We start from the raw sequence: 18748 nt of genomic DNA, 5'->3' as shown, positions 1-18748 counted from the left end.
GACGTCGCTGTCATTGCTCATGTAAGGAGCGGCACAACACCTGTGTATGTCATGTCTTCTCTACATACGCATTATGATTTTCTATGCCGAAATCAGATTATTCACACATCTAGAAAATGGCTGCAGTTAACCAATCATGTCAGGTTGGACCAATGGAAGTCTGTTACGTCAGTTTGAGGACCTATTCAGACATCAGTTTTTGTGGTACAAGTGTTATCCTTTTTCTTTTTTTTCTTTTTTTTCATGGATGGCACTCATACCTGTGATAGTCTGAGGTGGTTCATATGTCCAATATTCTTTTTTACATTCATTCCACACAAAAACTCAAGAGTCCAAAATTGATCAGGGTGTCGGATCCAACTCACTAATGTAAGTCTGTGGAAATGTGTGAAAAATAATGGACATCACTTGAATGCCATCTATGTTCTGTTCGTTCTTCAGACTGTATGATAGAAGTGTGAAAAACCTCCATTGTTTTATTTTTATTTTATCCAAGAAAAACAGATGAAACTTTGACCAAACTGATGGTACAAACTGACATTGACCAAAATTAAACTCAGATCAAAAATTCTGATGAATCCCGGAACATTTCTTTGATTGCGAAAAAAGTCACTGAAGTCTTAATGAGCCCTAAGACGAAGTACAAATGAGTTCTGAACTCTATGGACCCATCACTTCCACCTCAGCAGATGTATAGCGGACAGGGGCGCGAGTTGCCTACTATTGGACCAGACTAGCGCATGCTGTGATCTTTCACGATAATCCCCCGTGTGTACCGCCACATAAGCTAACATTGGTCCATCTGCTGTCTTGTCTGCAGTTTGTAGCACACTCGGACTGAGAATATTACCGTCTGAACTTTACCTATAGCTGGTCATTGACCAGAAATTATCCGCGGATCAGTGACAGATCCGGCCTAGTTTTACACCCTCCATAGACATTAAACTAAAGTTGGCTGAAATTGTCTAATATGTACGACCACCTCCCTATTCTCGCCCAAAAAACTGTCGGGGAAGAGAAGAATACGACGCGTGCTTTGGATTTCCAACCAAAAGCCGATCCTTTAGTTCTCTGGGACACAAATCACCTGAGGAGGGGTCTGTCATAGAGAACACAGAAGCCGAACACTCCTGTGTGTGGAGGAGTTGGTAGAGATCGAATGATCGTTGAGCCGACAGCTTTCTAATTAATTGTAATGTGTACACATGATTAGGCTCAGTGAGAACGCAGACAATCAGATTTTATGTGCTCTGAAAAGGAAATTGCACACTTGCATAAACGTGTGCTTGACGGGAGTTGTCTGATGAGAACATACACGTCTAGTTTCTGCTCACAATGGATGAGAAATTCCAACATGACGTGAATGTTTTGGCAAACAGTGGTCTGCTGTCAGTGGGTTTTTTTGTTTTTTTTAATCCTAACACATTCCCTGTTCTTTTCTGCACTTGTGTACGTCCATGCAGTAAAGGACGTGTGGTCCATGTGGCAGATCTCATCCTCACATGTCTGCATCCTCTGTGTGCGCGATGTTTTAGTCCTGACACGTTACTGGCAGACGGATGATTTGGCTGCGATTTTCAACAATTGACAAACTTTCCACTTGTGGGAACCGGCTGACTGTACATGTCGCGGCCAGTTTTTCCTTCTTTAGTAGTTGAAATTGACTGCAGAAGTACAGTGTTATTTTTATATTTCTGTATTCGTTGTGCCATGATTTGACTAAGGGTATGTGCAGATGAACAGAAATGCTGGTATTCAACAGGTATTCCAGGACCCATATAAACTATTGTGATCCTATGATGACGGCATTTCATACATTTTTTTTTTTTTTTTCCTTCTGCCACAACTTGATGTCCGACAACTTTCCCCTATATTCATCCTGGGCCTCCTAAATAATGAGCCTCATGGCTGAAACAGAGGCCAGACCTACTGTGACATTAAGTCTACAATCACACATCTGTCTATTTATTTATATATATATATATATATATATATATATATATATATATATATATATATATATATATATATATATATATATTGGACCATTTTTTTTCTCGTGTCATAGTTTTTTTTGTTTTTTTTTTTGCATCTGGTATTAAATTGAAGGAGGTGAGATGTCTGAACTTTTCTTTATCCATACTCCTAACAATAGAAAAATGGATAAAAACACGGATGGAAAAGTGAAGTGCAAACTGTCTTTCATGTTTTATGCAGTCACGTGCCTACTAGAAGTCTGCGACCGCGCTCAATATAAATGAATTGAGTGAGGTGGGACACTTCTAGTCGGAATGTGGCCAGAAGTATGCAAATTGCTCCTGGTACTGGGTAATCCTGAGGATTCACAAGTCTACAGTTTCATAGAGTGACTACAGACTTGACCCCAAGCCTGGACAACCCCTTTAAAGGCCGAGTCTGATCTGCAAAATGGATGAGAATAGGGCAGGCTCTTAGTCTCCTAGACTGGAGATACAAATCAGTTTAAAAAAAGCAAAAACAAAACTATGTGTGCATGGATCAGTGAGTCTCTGGATTCATGTCATATCCTAATGGAATAAAATGGACAGCGCACGGGTTATGAATGTGTGAATCCAGCCTATTGTGATCAATATTTGGACACCAATACAAAATCTATGAGCCCATACTTTAGCTGTACTTGCCTTGCTCTTCTCACAGAGGCGCATCCCTCTTAGGCTACGTTCACATTTGCCAACGTTGGGCAGAGCTGCGGAGGGCTGCGTACTTCCTCCGTTAAGCCCCACCCACTGCCACACCTCTTCCATTCTGCTCCGCCTACCTCTGCATGCATCCTGCGTACCTATCTTTAACATTGGGTATGCAGGCCATGTGGATGTATGTGGATGCGTCGTTTTGGCGCTGCGTTGAGCGCAACATGTTGCATTTTGTTGCGGTCGGCGAAGCGTCAAAACAACGCATGCGGAGGTATCTGCATACATCCTCATGGCCTGCGTACCCAATGTTGAAGATAAAAGAAAAAGGAATGTAGTCAGCTTACCGGTCTTAGACGAAATCCCCAGACCTGCCAACGCCCAGCACGGTTCGGGGTGAGCGCCCACAGCAAATGAAGACAAAAAGGGAAATGATCCAGCTGGGGATGGAGGCAGTTCAGACTTTGTGAGACTTTATTAGACAACTAAAGCGATAAATAGTTCTTCAACAAGAAAAATCTTTACATAGCAAAAACCTGGCACACCAGTGAGGAGGATCAATGCGTTTCAACTATGAAGTCTTACTCATGATAATGTTAAAGATAGGTACGCAGGATGCATGCAGACGTAGGCGGAGCGGAATGGAAAAGGTGTGACAGTGGGCGGGGCTTAACGGAGGAAGTACGCAGCCCTCTGCAGCTCTGCCCAACGTTGGCAAATGTGAACGTAGCCTTAAAGAGCTATCCTCCCATAGAAGATTTGCTGTGGAGCAGAATTCTGTGCCCTACGGCTGCAGCCCCAGGTCTTATGTCTAAGACTTTGTGGAGGAGACCAGGAAAATGGGAATATGGGTCAATATAAATAATATCGGGATGGCTTTCCTGGTACACATATATTTTATATTTATTTTTAGTGATGAGCGAAAATACGTATTACTCGAGATTTCTCGAGCACGCTCGGGGGTCCTCCGAGTATTTTTTAGTGCTCGGAGATTTAGTTTTTGTTGCCGCAGCTGAATGATTTACATCTGTTAGCCAGCATAAGTACATGTGGGGGTTGCCTGCTTGCTAGGGAATCCCCACATGTAATCAAGTTGGCTAACAGATGTAAATCATTCAGCTGCGGCAAGAAAAACTAAATCTCCGAGCACTAAAAAATACTCGGAGGACCCCTGAGCGTGCTCGAGAAATCTCGAGTAACGAGTATATTTGCTCATCACTATTTATTTTGCTTGTGCACACAAGGTATTGTCATAATATGATATAATTACTACGTGGTGAGGTGTACACCAAACAAAAGTACAAAGGTTCAGCAAAGTGTAAATCTTGCATTTCAAGGAGTTCTAAGTACACCACATACAAGTCCAGTTTATCTGTTGTTTCATACATAAAGGCTCAGGTCTTCTCCGAGTCCGGTCTCTGTCCCATTTGTCCTTTTAATCTGAAATGCTGTAAGTACATGGGAGAGCCGCGCTGGTCTTGTTGCTAATACAAGATAATTGCTGATTGCCCAAAATAATCAGAAATAAACTTTACAAAAAGTGTAATAATGTGAGAATATATATTGCATGCTTCATCCTGAGGACCTCTCACCAAGCTAAAAGAGGGCAGTTTTTTCTCTTTATGCCTGCTGCTCCCCTGAGTATTCCCTTTTTTATTTTTATTTTTTAAAGTGCTGCATGGTTCCTGAGATAAGGACCTTTTTATTTAGTGCTACTTTGTATGATCTTTACCAAGATGATGTGTCTCACAGGTAATAATGCAGAGCAGCCTAAAGACACGCCCCCAAAGAATCCTGTAAGCTCCACCCCCTTGGAGAATTAATGTAAGTCTAGGGACCCTTTTTCTCAGTATCATCAACTTAAAAATATGTTCTCATGTACATAGTTTTTTTTTTTATATATACATTTTATTTTTCCGCAAGAAAAATACTGCAAAGCTGCAAAGGAAATTACACGTTTTTGGTGCTTTTTTTTTTCTACACATTTAATGCATTTTTTTTTTTTTTTTTGTGCTAAACCATTTTGATTTCAATGGGGAAAAACTTGCAGGAAAAACACACCGCAGCTTATAAGATGCAAGTGAAAAAAATTCCCTGTGTGAATGAGGTTTTAAAAATCGCATTATTTTTGCTGTTACTGTAAAACACTGCCGGCCCTATCATTATGGCTGGTGTTTTGTACAACAGTGTTCATGAATTCAGTGCATGTTACTCCAGCGCTGCTTTCAACAACAGGGACATTTTACAACTGCTGCCTTCCTCCTCCAGAAATGCAATTTTACAGTAATTTACACTATGAAAATGGCGTAACTTTCAATAAATTTGCTGGACAGGCTTCACCAAGCACTGTACCACCAAAGCTCTACCCACATTGATGCAGCTGCCTGGACCTGGCAATAATACATCGCCGCCGCTGCGTGCCACGGTAGCACATCGCCGCCGCTGTGTGCCACGATGGTACGTCTCTGCCGCTGCGTGCCACAGTAGCACATCTCCGCCGCTGCGTGCCCCGGGTGGCACGTCTCCGCCGCGGCGTGCCCCGGGTGGCACGTCTCCGCCGCGGCGTGCCCCGGGTGGCACGTCTCCGCCGCTGCGTGCCCCGGGTGGCACGTCTCCGCCGCTGCGTGCCCCGGGTGGCACGTCTCCGCCGCTGCGTGCCCCGGGTGGCACGTCTCCGCCGCTGCGTGCCCCGGGTGGCACGTCTCCGCCGCTGCGTGCCACGGTAGCACGTCTCCGCCGCTGCGTGCCACGGTAGCACGTCTCCGCCGCTGCGTGCCCCGGGTGGCACGTCTCCGCCGCTGCGTGCCCCGGGTGGCACGTCTCCGCCGCTGCGTGCCCCGGGTGGCACGTCTCCGCCGCTGCGTGCCCCGGGTGGCACGTCTCCGCCGCTGCGTGCCCCGGGTGGCACGTCTCCGCCGCTGCGTGCCCCGGGTGGCACGTCTCCGCCGCTGCGTGCCCCGGGTGGCACGTCTCCGCCGCTGCGTGCCACGGGTGGCACGTCTCCGCCGCTGCGTGCCCCGGGTGGCACGTCTCTGCCGCTGCGTGCCATGGGTGGCACGTCTCCGCCGCTGCGTGCCACGGTAGCACGTCTCCGCCGCTGCGTGCCACGGTAGCACGTCTCCGCCGCTGCGTGCCCCGGGTGGCACGTCTCCGCCGCTGCGTGCCACGGTAGCACGTCTCCGCCGCTGCGTGACACGGTAGCACGTCTCCGCCGCTGCGTGCCCCGGGAGGCACGTCTCCGCCGCTGCGTGCCCCGGATGGCGCGTCTCCGCCGCTGCGTGCCGCGGTAGCACGTCTCCGCCGCTGCGTGCCACGGTAGCACGTCCGTGCCGCGGTAGCACGTCTCCGCCGCTGCGTGCCGCGGTAGCACGTCTCCGCCGCTGAGTGCCGCTGTAGCACGTCTCCGCCGCTGAGTGCCCCGGTAATTATTTTGAAAATAAAACGTTATTTGAAAATGTCAATCATTTAAGATTGAAAAAAAAAAAAGTATTTCTAAAGTAAGAGAAGACGAGCTGGTAGTTTGTCATTTGGAAGATTCGGCTGAGGATGTTCCATCAGTTTCATTAAACCACAAGTATATTTAGCTAAATGGATGCATGTCTGTTCTCTAGTTGGGATTGTGGTTTGCATTTCTGGAAATGGCATAAATGATTGAAGTGACGGCTGCATTTCAATCACGGAGTATGGGAAGAAGTGACGAGGTTCCAGAATAATCCTTCTGAAGACTTTGGGCGTTCATGACAGCTGACGCCAACAAGCTGCCTCAATGTCAGCCTCTGCTACCGTTCATTATATATGACCTTGGAATAAAAGATCTCAAAGTTTCCCTACTTTCTAATAAAGATGGTCAAATAGACTGAGCAATATCTTCACAGATAGAAGCCCAGCGCTCCGCTAGCAATGTAGGGAGCTCCAAATCTGCTTCCTAGACTTATTTTTTATGATATTCTCATGCAAAGCTTATTAAAATCTCCCTCTACCTTGTGCTGGTGATGAATATGTCACTGTGTTCTAGGAAAGGTGGCCATGTGCCTTAGGGCCCCGTCTCACATAGCGATTTACCAACGATCACGACCAGCGATATGACCTGGCCGTGATCGTTGGTAAGTCGCTGTGTGGTCGCTGGGGAGCTGTCACACAGACCGCTCTCCCCAGCGACCAACGATCAGGGGAACGACTTCGGCATCGTTGAAACTGTCTTCAACGATGCCGAAGTCCCCCTGCAGCACCCGGGTAACCAGGGTAAACATCGGGTTACTAAGCGCAGGGCCGCGCTTAGTAACCCGATGTTTACCCTGGTTACCAAAAAAAACAAACACTACATACTCGCCTTTCGGTGTCCAGGTCCCTTGCCGTCTGCTTCCTGCTCTGACTGAGATCCGGCCGTACAGCGAGAGCAGAGCGCAGCGGTGACGTCACTGCTGTGCTCTCACTTCTCACTGTACGGCCGGGAGTCAGTGAGAGCAGGAAGCAGACGGCAAGGGACCTGACGGACATCAGATGGTGAGTATGTATTGTTTGTTTTTTTTTACATTTACGCTGGTAACCAGGGTAAACATCGGGTTACTAAGCGCGGCCCTGCGGCTGTTGGCCTCAGGCTTATTCAGCCACCAGGTGTTCTAGCCAGCCCTTCCTGCCTATTGCCATGCACGCTTGGTTCAGCCGAGTGTGCATGTGTTCCTATCGCAGGGAAGGGATGTAGGACTCTGACAGACTCCTGTGGGGATGATTTGTCTCCTTATAGAAACAATGAATCGGTCAGGATGAATGAAAATGCCCAATCTTTCTGTCCTTTCCTCCAACATCTGCAGATTTGGAATATTTAGTGGTTTCATTTCATGATAGGCAACCAACTTGCATCTAATGAGTGTGGGCACCTAAAGACTCAGACATAGTGTCGCCTCATTACGTTCTCTGGCTCCATCTTCCTTTTCTTATTAGAGATGGAAGTTTTAGATTCTGTGCATAAAGAATCGATCGCCGTGTCCTACCAGTATTGAGCTAAAGTATACAGGATCGAGTGACTGATTTTTCTCTCTTTTGCAGCATCATTATTCTTGTAAATGCTGCTCTTAAACATGGTGAGACAAGACTTGGGTGGGGTTTTGTTTCCTCCGGCTGCAAAATCCATTTTTTTCTTATAAAACAACTGGCAAAGATGGCATCCATTGTTACACACCCTCCGCTGTAATAAGTACCTGATGAAAGCTTCGTTCAGGGGGCAAATTACCGAGGACTTCTACATTTCACACATACCTAGCATGTTTCTGATTAAGAAATCAATTATGTCCACTATATGGAGGAATAATAATAATAATAATAATTTTATTTATATAGCGCCAACATATTCCGCAGCGCTTTACAACTTATAGAGGGGACTTGTACAGACAATAGACATTACAGCATAACAGAAATCACAGTTCAAAACAGATACCAGGAGGAATGAGGGCCCTGCTCACAAGCTTACATCCTATGAGGAAAAGGGGAGACACGAGAGGTATGTGTTTGGACACCTACACAATAAACTTGCCAGAACTTTTATGACATCTCATACGAAAATCCATAGGTATTAATATGGACTTGGTCACCACCTTGCAGCTTCTGATATTTTGGGAAGTCTTCCTACAAGATTTTGTTGTGTGGAAATTGTTGCCCAATTATCTAGAGGAAAATTTTTGAAGTGACACTGATGTTGGGTGAGCGGACCTGGCTCACAATCTGTTGTAGTTCATCTTGAAGGTGGTTGTGGTCCTGACTCTGTGTGGACCAGTCAAGTTCTTCCTCATCAGATTCCCCCAACCGTCCCTTAATGAACTGTACTCTGGGCTTTGGCGCAGTCATGGTGGAACAGGAATGGAAATATTTTCAGGTGGATTCGGAACTCCCAAAGCTATGAATTATAAGAGACGGCGCATGCATTTCCACCTGTCTACACCCTGGAGGTCGGAAGAGAGGCCTGGTGGGGACCCCTGTTCTGGAGATACAGTAGTTGGGCCACATTTATGACATATCTAATAGATATGCTCTAAATGTCTTTTGTGAGGCAACCCGTCATTTATTAAACTACCGTAGTTTTACATCTACCCTTTTTCTTATGAACCTGTAGCCTGGCTGCCACGACGCCTTGGTTCTTCATTTTTTGCTCACTTCTTCTTGATTGTAGAATTTATTATGCTATTTACCGTTTATGACGATAAATTAAATGCCGCGCTCCCGGCCCGACGCAGTCTGCTGCTCCTGCTGTTAAAGAGAATATCTTTGTTATCCTTGGAACTTTTGCTGACAATAGATCTAAGTTTGCATCACTTTGGCCTTCAGAGCTGTAATAATTGAGGGAACTTCCTGTTTCCATCATGAAGTAATGAACGGTTCTACTGTTGGATTGTTTTCGTTACCTTGGTAAGTTTGGCTGCATTTGTGTACTGTGAATGTTCTTGTGTTTGGTCTGCCAGAGGTTCAGCTGGAGCAAGCCGGCTTCATCTACCATGCGGCTCACATTTATGGCCTCTTGTACTCCCTTCTGTATTTTTAGCTAGATAACAAATATATAAAAAAAATAGTAATAAAGTACTGTATGGAAAAGTGGTATCAGCCCATTTATGTGATAAATATACTTAAAAATGCAAGGAAAATGTTAGAATCAAACAGAGGCTTCACCAGGACATGACTTTTTCTGGAGTGTTCTGTCATGATTCTCTTTCAAGTTTCTCCTTATTGCTTTTTTTTCCTTGCCGCGGCTTAAAATACTCATTCATATGACCATATTAAGCTGTGTGTTGTAGATAACCCCAACAGACTAATATTTGAGGATATCTACAGATGCCAATAAAGTGCATGTATGTGTGTGCATACGTGTGTGTGTGTGTGTGTGTGTGTATGTATATATATATATATATATATATATATTATGTATAATTACCTAAGGGGTACTTCCGTCTATCTGTCGCAGAAATCCCGGGTCGCTGATTGGTCCTGGCCAGTCCGGGACCAATCAGCAACGGACACATTCCGGCCGCGAATTCGCCCTTCCCTACTCCCCTCCAGTCAGTGCCCCCTCCCTACTCCCCAGTCAGTGCCCCCATAGCGGTTTAGCAGTCCGTTAAATGGACTGCGTTACACCGCGGCATACCACTGTGTAGCGCAGTCTGTTAACGCTGCTATTAACCCTGTGTGACCAACTGTTTACTATTGATGCTGCCTCTGCAGCATCAATAGTAAAAAGATCTAACGATTAAAAAAAATAAAAAATCATTACATTCTCACCTTCCGGCGCCTTTCCCGCTCCTCGCGACGCTCTGGTCCCAAGAATGCATTGCAGCAATGACCGGACATGACGTAGCGGTCTCGCGAGATGAAGACGTTACGGTCTCACGAGACCGCTACATCATCACGTGTTATTGCCGCAATGCATTCTTGGGACCGAAGCGTCGCCAGGAGCATCGCTAAACGCCTGGACTGGATCCGGGGGCCGCTGGAAGGTGAGTATATAACTATTTTTTATTTTATTTTTTTTTTAACCAGGATATGGTGCCCACATTCCTATATACTACATGGGCTGTGTTATATACTACTTAGGCTGTGTTATATACTGCGTGGCCTGTGTTATATACTACGTCTCTGCTATATACTACGTGGGCTGTGTTATATACTACGTGGCTGTGCAATATACTACGTGGCTGTGTTATATACTACGTGGCTGTGCAATATACTACCTGGCTGTGTTATATACTGCATGGGCTGTGTTATATACTGCGTGGCCTGTGCTATATACTATGTGGCTGTGCTACATACTACGTGGCTGTGCTATATACTACGTGGCTGTGCTATATACTACGTGGCTGTGCTATATACTACGTGGCTGTGCTATATACTACGTGGCTGTGCTATATACTACGTGGCTGTGCTATATACTACGTGGCTGTGCTATATACTACGTGGCTGTGCTATATACTACGTGGCTGTGCTATATACTACGTGGCTGTGCTATATACTACGTGGCTGTGCTATATACTACGTGGCTGTGCTATATACTACGTGGCTGTGCAATATACTACGTGGCTGTTATATACTGCATGGGCTGTGTTATATACTGCATGGCCTGTGTTATATACTACGTATCAGTGCTATATACTACATGGGCTGTATTATACTACGTTGCTGTGCTATACACTACGTGGCTGTGCTATATATTACGTGGCTGTGCAATATACTACGTGGCTGTGCAATATACTACGTGGCTGTGCAATATACTACGTGGCTGTGTTATATACTGCATGGGCTGTGTTATATACTGCGTGGCCTGTTATATACTACATCTCAGTGCTATATACTACGTGGGCTGTATTATACTACGTCGCTGTGCTATATACTACGTGGCTGTGCAATATAATACGTGGCTGTGTTATATACTGCGTGGCCTGTGTTATATACTACGTATCAGTGCTGTATACTACGTGGGCTGTATTATACTACGTGGCTGTGCTATATACTACGTGGCTGTGCAATATACTATGTGGCTGTGTTATATACTGCATGGGCTGTGTTTATATACTGCGTGGCCTGTGTTATATACTACGTCTCTGTGCTTTATACTACGTGGGCTGTACTATATACTATGTGGGCTGTGTTATACTACGTAGCTGTGCTGTATACTACGTGGGCTGTATTATGTACTACGTCGCTGTGCTATATACTACGTGGCTGTGCTATGTACTACGTGGCTATGCAATATACTGCGTGGCTGGGCAATATACTACGTGGCTGTGCTATATACTTTATTGGCTGGGCATTATACTACGTGGCTGGGCATTATACTACGTGGCTGTGCTATATACTACGTGGCCTGTGTTTATATTCTATGTGGGCTGTGTTATACTGCATGGGCTGTGCTATATACTAACATACATATTCTAGAATACCCGATGCGTTAGAATCGGGCCACCATCTCGTGTGTGTGTATGTATGTATGTGTGTGTATGTATGTGTATATATATATATATATATATATATATATATATATATATATGTATGTATATATGTGTATATATATATATACACACACACACACACACACACACACACACACACACACACACATACATACATACATACATACATACATACATACATACATACATATACACATACACACAGGCAATGACCAAACCTTAATGTAGAAATCAAAAAAATCGGAGGCAGCACACCATTATTGGTGAAAGAGCTTCTGCTTATTAGTCCATCTTGGCGACGTGAGAACCTGGTTTTCAAGCAGTGCATAGGTGCAAATACCAGGTATATAAAGGGTATGCATAATTAAAGTGCTTAACAGTAATTACTAGAGTTGAGCGACTTTTACTTTTTTCGGATCGAGTCGGGTTTCACGAAACCTGACTTTGTCAAAAGTCGGGTCGGGTGAAATCGGCTGATTATTGCGAAAAGTCGGGGGCCGACTGAAACACGAAACCCAATGCAAGTCAATGGGGAATCAAAGTCGGCAGTGAGTGGAGGACAGGAAAACACCTACAGTGCCCATTTTAATGCCAAAAACATCAATTCTTATTACTTAAGCTTGTCAATCTTAATTTACTTTATAATGATAGTTAGGCATTGAAAACTGGGGGTCATTTGGCTAAAGTTGTGTAGGAGTAGGGCTGGTTCAAGATTTTCGTGGGCCCAGGAAACGCGGAATACGTCACGGCGGTGGAGCAGGGAGAGGTAAGTATTTCAACTTTGCAAGTGCTGTGATCCTGAGCAAGCAGGGGGGGGCCCACTCGTTGGCACTGGCACAGGGCCCCTCCTAGTACGGCGGTGTGTTTGACGGCGGGTGGCGCCTCCCACCGGCAGAGACACTTTTGCGTACTATGAGGGGCCCTGTGCCAGTGACGTCGCCAACGAGTATTCCCCCCCACCTGATGAAGGAACCTGCACTTTAATCTGCACCTTCCTCTTTGTCCCCGTGTAAGGTGGTATAGTATGCGGGAAGGGGAACCTGACTTTCAGCAGGGTCAGATTCTGGCTGTGTAGAGTGCAAGGGGAATCTAGTGGTCTGGGTCAATGTACCAGCGGACTCATCTAGCAGTGGCTGGGCAATGGGCAGGATGAGGAGGAAACACAGATATAGGCCCAAATAATAAACTGGGCTAAATGCAGTTCAAATATGGTAACAGGACTAAACAGGCGGCATTGCTTTGTTCAGTGGAGGAAAACTGTAATGAGTGGCAGACACAGTTAGTAGGCCCAAATAATAAAGTGGGCTAAATGTCTGCCAAAAAATTGTTCATAAATAAACAGGTGGCATAGCTATTTACAGGGGTGGGCTCCTCTGCTGAGTAGCAGACAGTGGTAGTAGGCGCAAAGTATTAACTGGTCTAAATGGAGGCCAGGGCCCCTGTATATTTTAACTATCTATCATTTCATCAAATTTGTATTGGCAGTGCCATTGAAGGATTTAACAGCACAGACTACACAGTGGTGGAGCAGGGAGAGGTAAGTATTGCAAGTGGTAGAGCACTGTTCGACCTGGGGGGGGGGACACACTCTCGTGGGTGGCGGTACTGGCACAGGGTCCCTCATATTACGACGGTGTGTCTGACGTTGGTTGTGCACCACCACCATCAGAGACACTTCATTGTACTATGAGGGACCCTGTGCCAGTGCCGTCGCCCAAGAGTGGGCACACCCACCTGTCCAGGCAAATGGCACTCGCACGGGTGCTTGCGCCAGGTGGTGACCATGGCACTGTGGGGGGGAGTCAGCCCATTTAGGGAGGTATAAAAATGGCCTATGGTGGACATTCAGCAGCTGCAAATGGAGGAATTGGAGAAGTCAGTAAGGCTACGTTCACATTTGCGGCCAGCGCCGCAGCGTCGGGCGCCGCAGCGGCGCCGCATGCGTCATGCGCCCCTATATTTAACATGGGGGCGCATGGACATGCGGCGCACTTGCGTTTTGCGCCGCATGCGTCACTGCGGCGCCCGCGTCGGGGCGCAGAGGACGCAGCAAGTTGCATTTTTGCTGCGTCCAAATTCAATGAAAAAAACGACGCATGCGGCGCAAAACGCAGCGTTGTGCATGCGTTTTGCTGCGTTTTTGTTTGCGTTGTGCGCTGCGGCGCCGACGCTGCGGCGCACAACGCAAATGTGAACGTAGCCTAAGGCCTCCTGCCAAAAGCAAGACATTTTTCAGGCAAGCTACGTGTCAGCAGGGGAAGGTGAGGCCAAATAATTTGAAATCCATGATTGGTTCATTTTAATGAAGGTTAGATCATCAACATTCTGGGTAGCCAGACGTGTCCTTTTTTCGGTCAGTATTGAACCAGCAGCACGGGCTCTTCCACCAGACTTCCTCATTTTTTTGGAAAATCTAACCAAAATAACAACCGTTATAATATGGTACTGTAAAACAAGGTAGACGGTGTATATAGACTTGTTGAGAATTTGAATCTCACTTTTTTTGTTGGGAGACTGAACCAAAACTCAGGCCCAGTGTATAACACAACACAATGTAAATGGCAGAACGTGGCTGGAAGATATATGAAAAAATACAAGGACTGTAGTACAATTTCAATCTCCCTACAAGGATCTCAGGACAAGTATGGCAGCAATAAAAAGGACTGCTGCACACAAAAGTGTGGACAAATAAACAAGATAACTGCAGAAAGGAGCAACAGGATTTTTGCTTTTAAAAAAGCAGTTGGTTTGCACAGCGGCGTGCAAACAGCAATGCAGCTATCTGGGAGCCTTATAAGGCAGCCTAATAAGCTACAGAGCTGATGCACAAAGATATAGCCTCCACTGTCCCTGCAAATAAAGGTGGTGTTGGACAGTGGAAATCGCTACAGCACAAGCGGTTTGGGGGTTAATCTTCCCTCCCTAACTATATCCCTTCTTCTGATGAAGCTGCAGCAACCTCTCCCTATGCTCAGATCGGCAGAAGTAAGATGGCGGTCGGCGTGCACACCCCTTTATAGCTCCTGTGACGCCGCAGAAAGCAAGCCAATCACTGTCATGCCCTTCTCTAAGATGGTGGGGACCGAGACCTATGTCATCACGCTGCCCACACTCTGCGTCCTCCTTCATTGGCTGAGAAATGGCGCTGAACGCGTCATACGAAACGGGACTTTTGCGCGAAGATCGGCGACCTCATGGCCGATCTCACACTAGGATCGGGTCAGGTTTCATGAAACCCGACTTTGCCGAAAGTCGGCGATTTTTGAATTTGTCCGATCCGTTTCGCTCAACCCTAGTAATTACGTAAGAAAAAGCATGTCATTTATCAAAAAAGACATACAAAAAGTGCAATTTATAATGCATACAAATTGAAATCTATTAGAGTGCAGTGCAAAGGTGTACATAGAAAATATATAATAATAATCATTCTGATATCAATTGGTAAAGTTCAGCGGTAAAGTATTAATCACCTCCATGGCTCAGCCCATTCTATTCAGATGCACGCGCTAGTCGGCGTCCTGTAACACTTAGTGCACATGTCAGAAGAGGAAAAAAGAGAGGGTCGCAAAGCAGGAAGTGAGCGTCATCTCGCGCATGCGCAGGAGACACTTTGCGGTCATTGCGCAAAAGACATTCAATATACTGCGCATGATATGAAAAGAGGAATTGCAAGCGCCTGTGCAAATGTCAAATTGTGCATGCACAATAGACAATTTATACACGACGTCATCTTACTCGAAGGAAAACGAGCATACCAATATGTTATATGGACGGACTTTGTTTGAAGAGTGGATACAACCCATTCTGCTCACTATTACTTATAGGAAGATTGTTAGAGCTGAACATATTCTAATGAGGATATTAAAGTAAACTCCACCTTAATTGTAAGTGGCTAATGATATAACCCCAAAAGTAGTGATAACACCCCTCATTAGCTGGGGCTGGTAACTCACCACATGGAAATTGGGGATTCACATGTCCCGTAAAAGGCATTTATCTCAACCCCAAATTTCAATTAGGTACACCACTCCTTATCTGCCACATATTTCTGAAAAAGGGTATAAAAGAGGGAAAGAGAAAATCTTTAAAAAATCATATCGGGAAAAGCTTGTTTTTAATTACTTCTTGCACAGTATCCTTTCCAAAAATAAAAATAAAAAATCCTGCAGATCTTCATGAGTGGGATAAGTCATGGGCCATGATTCTTGAGTATGTTCATATTTCAAATCTAGGAGAAAAAAAAAAGAAATGGAAAGTTAATTAGCATCATACCCATTACCATAACTCCCCATGGGAAAAGTTCCATGGGTCAAAGATAAAGGAATACGATACAACGTACAACTTCAAAGGACTGTTTGCAAATTAAAATCTACATTTAACACAAAAGGTTTTAGTGTGTTCAGTTTGTGAATCCACTGTAATTCTCTAATTTTTAATAATTTTATTCTATCGCCACCCCGTCTTAATGGGGGAATATGGTCAACTAGATGGTGGCCCGATTCTAACGCATCGGGTATTCTAGAATATGTATGCGTAGTATATTGCACAGCCCACGCAGTATATTGCACAGCCACACAGTACATTGCGCAGCCCACGCAGTACATTGCGCAGCCCACGCAGTACATTGCGCAGCCCACGCAGTACATTGCGCAGCCCACGCAGTACATTGCGCAGCCCACGCAGTACATTGCGCAGCCCACGCAGTACATTGCGCAGCCCACGCAGTACATTGCGCAGCCCACGCAGTACATTGCGCAGCCCACGCAGTACATTGCGCAGCCCACGAAGTACATTGCGCAGCCCACGCAGTACATTGCGCAGCCCACGCAGTACATTGCGCAGCCCACGCAGTACATTGCGCAGCCCACGCAGTACATTGCGCAGCCCACGCAGTACATTGCGCAGCCCACGTTGCAAATTGCGCAGCCCACGTAGTACATTGCGCAGCCCACGTAGTACATTGCGCAGCCCAGGTAGTACATTGCGCAGCGCACGTAGTATATTGCGCAGCCCACGTTGTATATTGCGCAGCTCACGTATATTGCGCAGCCCACGTTGTGTATTGCGCAGCCCACGTTGTGTATTGCGCAGCCCACGTTGTGTATTGCGCAGCCCACGTTGTGTACTGCGCAGCCCACGTAGTGTATTGCGCAGCCCACGTAGTGTATTGCGCAGCCCACGTAGTTTATTGCGCAGCCCACGTAGTATATTGCGCAGCCCACGTAGTATATTGCGCACTCCACGTAGTATATTGCGCGGCCCACGTAGTATATTGCGCGGCCCACGTTGTATATTGCTCGGCCCACGTAGTATATTGCGCGGCCCACGTAGTATATTTTGCAGCCCACGTAGTATATTTTGCAGCCCACGTAGTATATTTTGCAGCCCACGTAGTATATTGCGCAGCCCACGCAGTACATTGCGCAGCCCACGTATATTTCACAGCCCACGTATATAGCAATGTGGGCATGATATCCCTGTTAAAAAAAAAGAAAAAAGAATGAAAATAAAAAATAGTTATATACTCGCCTTCCGTTGGCGCCTGGATCCAGGAAGCGGTTACCGACGCTTGGGATCCACCGAAGCTCCGCCGAGCCGCTCGCGCCGGCCGCCATCTTCCGTTCCCAGGATGCATTGCGAAATTACCCAGATGACTTGGCAGTCTCGCGAGACCGCTAAGTCTTCTGGGTAATTTCGCAATGCATCTCCGGGAACGGAAGATGGCGGCCGGCTCGGCGGACTACGGAGGGTGCGTATAGCAAGTTTTTTTTTATTATTATTATTATTTTTAACATTACATTTTTTTTTACTATTGATGCCGCATAGGCAGCATCAATGGTAAAAAATTGGGGACACACAGGGTTAATAGCAGCGGTTACGGAGTGCGTTACCCGCGGCATAACGCGGTCCGTTACTGCCAGCATTAACCCTGTGTGAGCGGTGACTGGAGGGGAGTATGCGGGCGCTGACTGCGGGGAGTAAGGAGTGGCCATTTTCTTCCGGACTGTGCGCGTCGCTGATTGGTCTTGGCCGTTTTGCCGCGACCAATCAGCGACTTGGAATTCCGTGACAGACAGAGGCCGCGACCAATGAATATCCGTGACAGAAAGACAGACAGACAGAAGGACAGACAGAAAGAAGGAAGTGACCCTTAGACAATTATATAGTAGATGATGCGAAACTTTAGATTTCTCTCGGTATGGCCTTCTTCCATGAAATGTTTCGACACGGGTAAGTCTAGTTTCTTTTATGTAATTGTGTATCTGGTGATTCACACGGGTTTTGAAGTCCCATGTGGTCTCACCCACATACCACAATTTGCAAGGACATTCCAATAAATAAATTACATAATCGCTTGAACAGGTTAAAAAATGTTTGATGAAGAACAACTCATTAGTTCCTGCATGACGAAAACGGTCGCCCTTTATCATATTAATACAATTAGTGCGTCCCAAGCACTCCCAGTGAGTGACATCTCGCTGTGACATTATACGTACATCGATATGATAGTATTTTATAAATGGATTTCTTCCTATGGACAATGCACTCACACCGGCACCATATGGCGAAACACTTTGCGGCTTTTAGATTCTGGTGCAGTTTTCCCAGGGGAAATGTCGTTCTGGTGTCGTCTCCGCTGCCAGTGTCTTTTACTCTGAAAGGTGAAGTATGGGGAGTGGGAAGCTTCTGAGAGGAAGCCACCGAAAAATGAGAATATCACTTTTTTAATGTCTTCAGAATCAAAAGAAGTTACCAAAGACCCAACATGTGCACAGTGATGCCGTTTTTACATGGCTGTGCATTATGTTCATTTTATGGGGGCCTTTTGAAGTTGTGTTTGGCAGAATCTGCCTGAAAAAAAAAAAATATTCTCATACCCGTAAAGGTTTTTTTTTCCCGACTCCCTACCGTGTCTGTAGCTTGTTTAAAATAATAAATAATTGTGCTTCACTTCCCCTCCTGAGGTATTGCTTAGTCTCTGCTGCTGCTCTTGGTGTCTCTTATTGTTTGCAGCCCTGATGTCAGGTCAACAGCGCTGCAGCCGATCATTGACCTCAGCAGCCCATGTCGTTAGCGCTCTGGCAGAGCAGCTCTGTTATTGGCTGCAGTGCTGGCGAGGTGACAGACAGT

At 45.9% G+C, this 18748-nt stretch overlaps 1 protein-coding gene across 6 annotated transcripts in view; it reads left to right on the top strand.

Annotated features, from left to right (window-relative positions):
* Positions 1-18748, top strand: part of ABR (ABR activator of RhoGEF and GTPase) — a 430921-nt gene that overhangs the window by 217939 nt on the left and 194234 nt on the right. The gene's annotated exons all lie outside the window — the stretch shown is intronic.

This window comes from Ranitomeya variabilis, chromosome 3 (assembly GCF_051348905.1).
Source record: "Ranitomeya variabilis isolate aRanVar5 chromosome 3, aRanVar5.hap1, whole genome shotgun sequence".
Taxonomy (NCBI): Eukaryota; Metazoa; Chordata; class Amphibia; order Anura; family Dendrobatidae; genus Ranitomeya; species Ranitomeya variabilis.
This window is presented reverse-complemented; position numbering and strand designations above follow the sequence as displayed.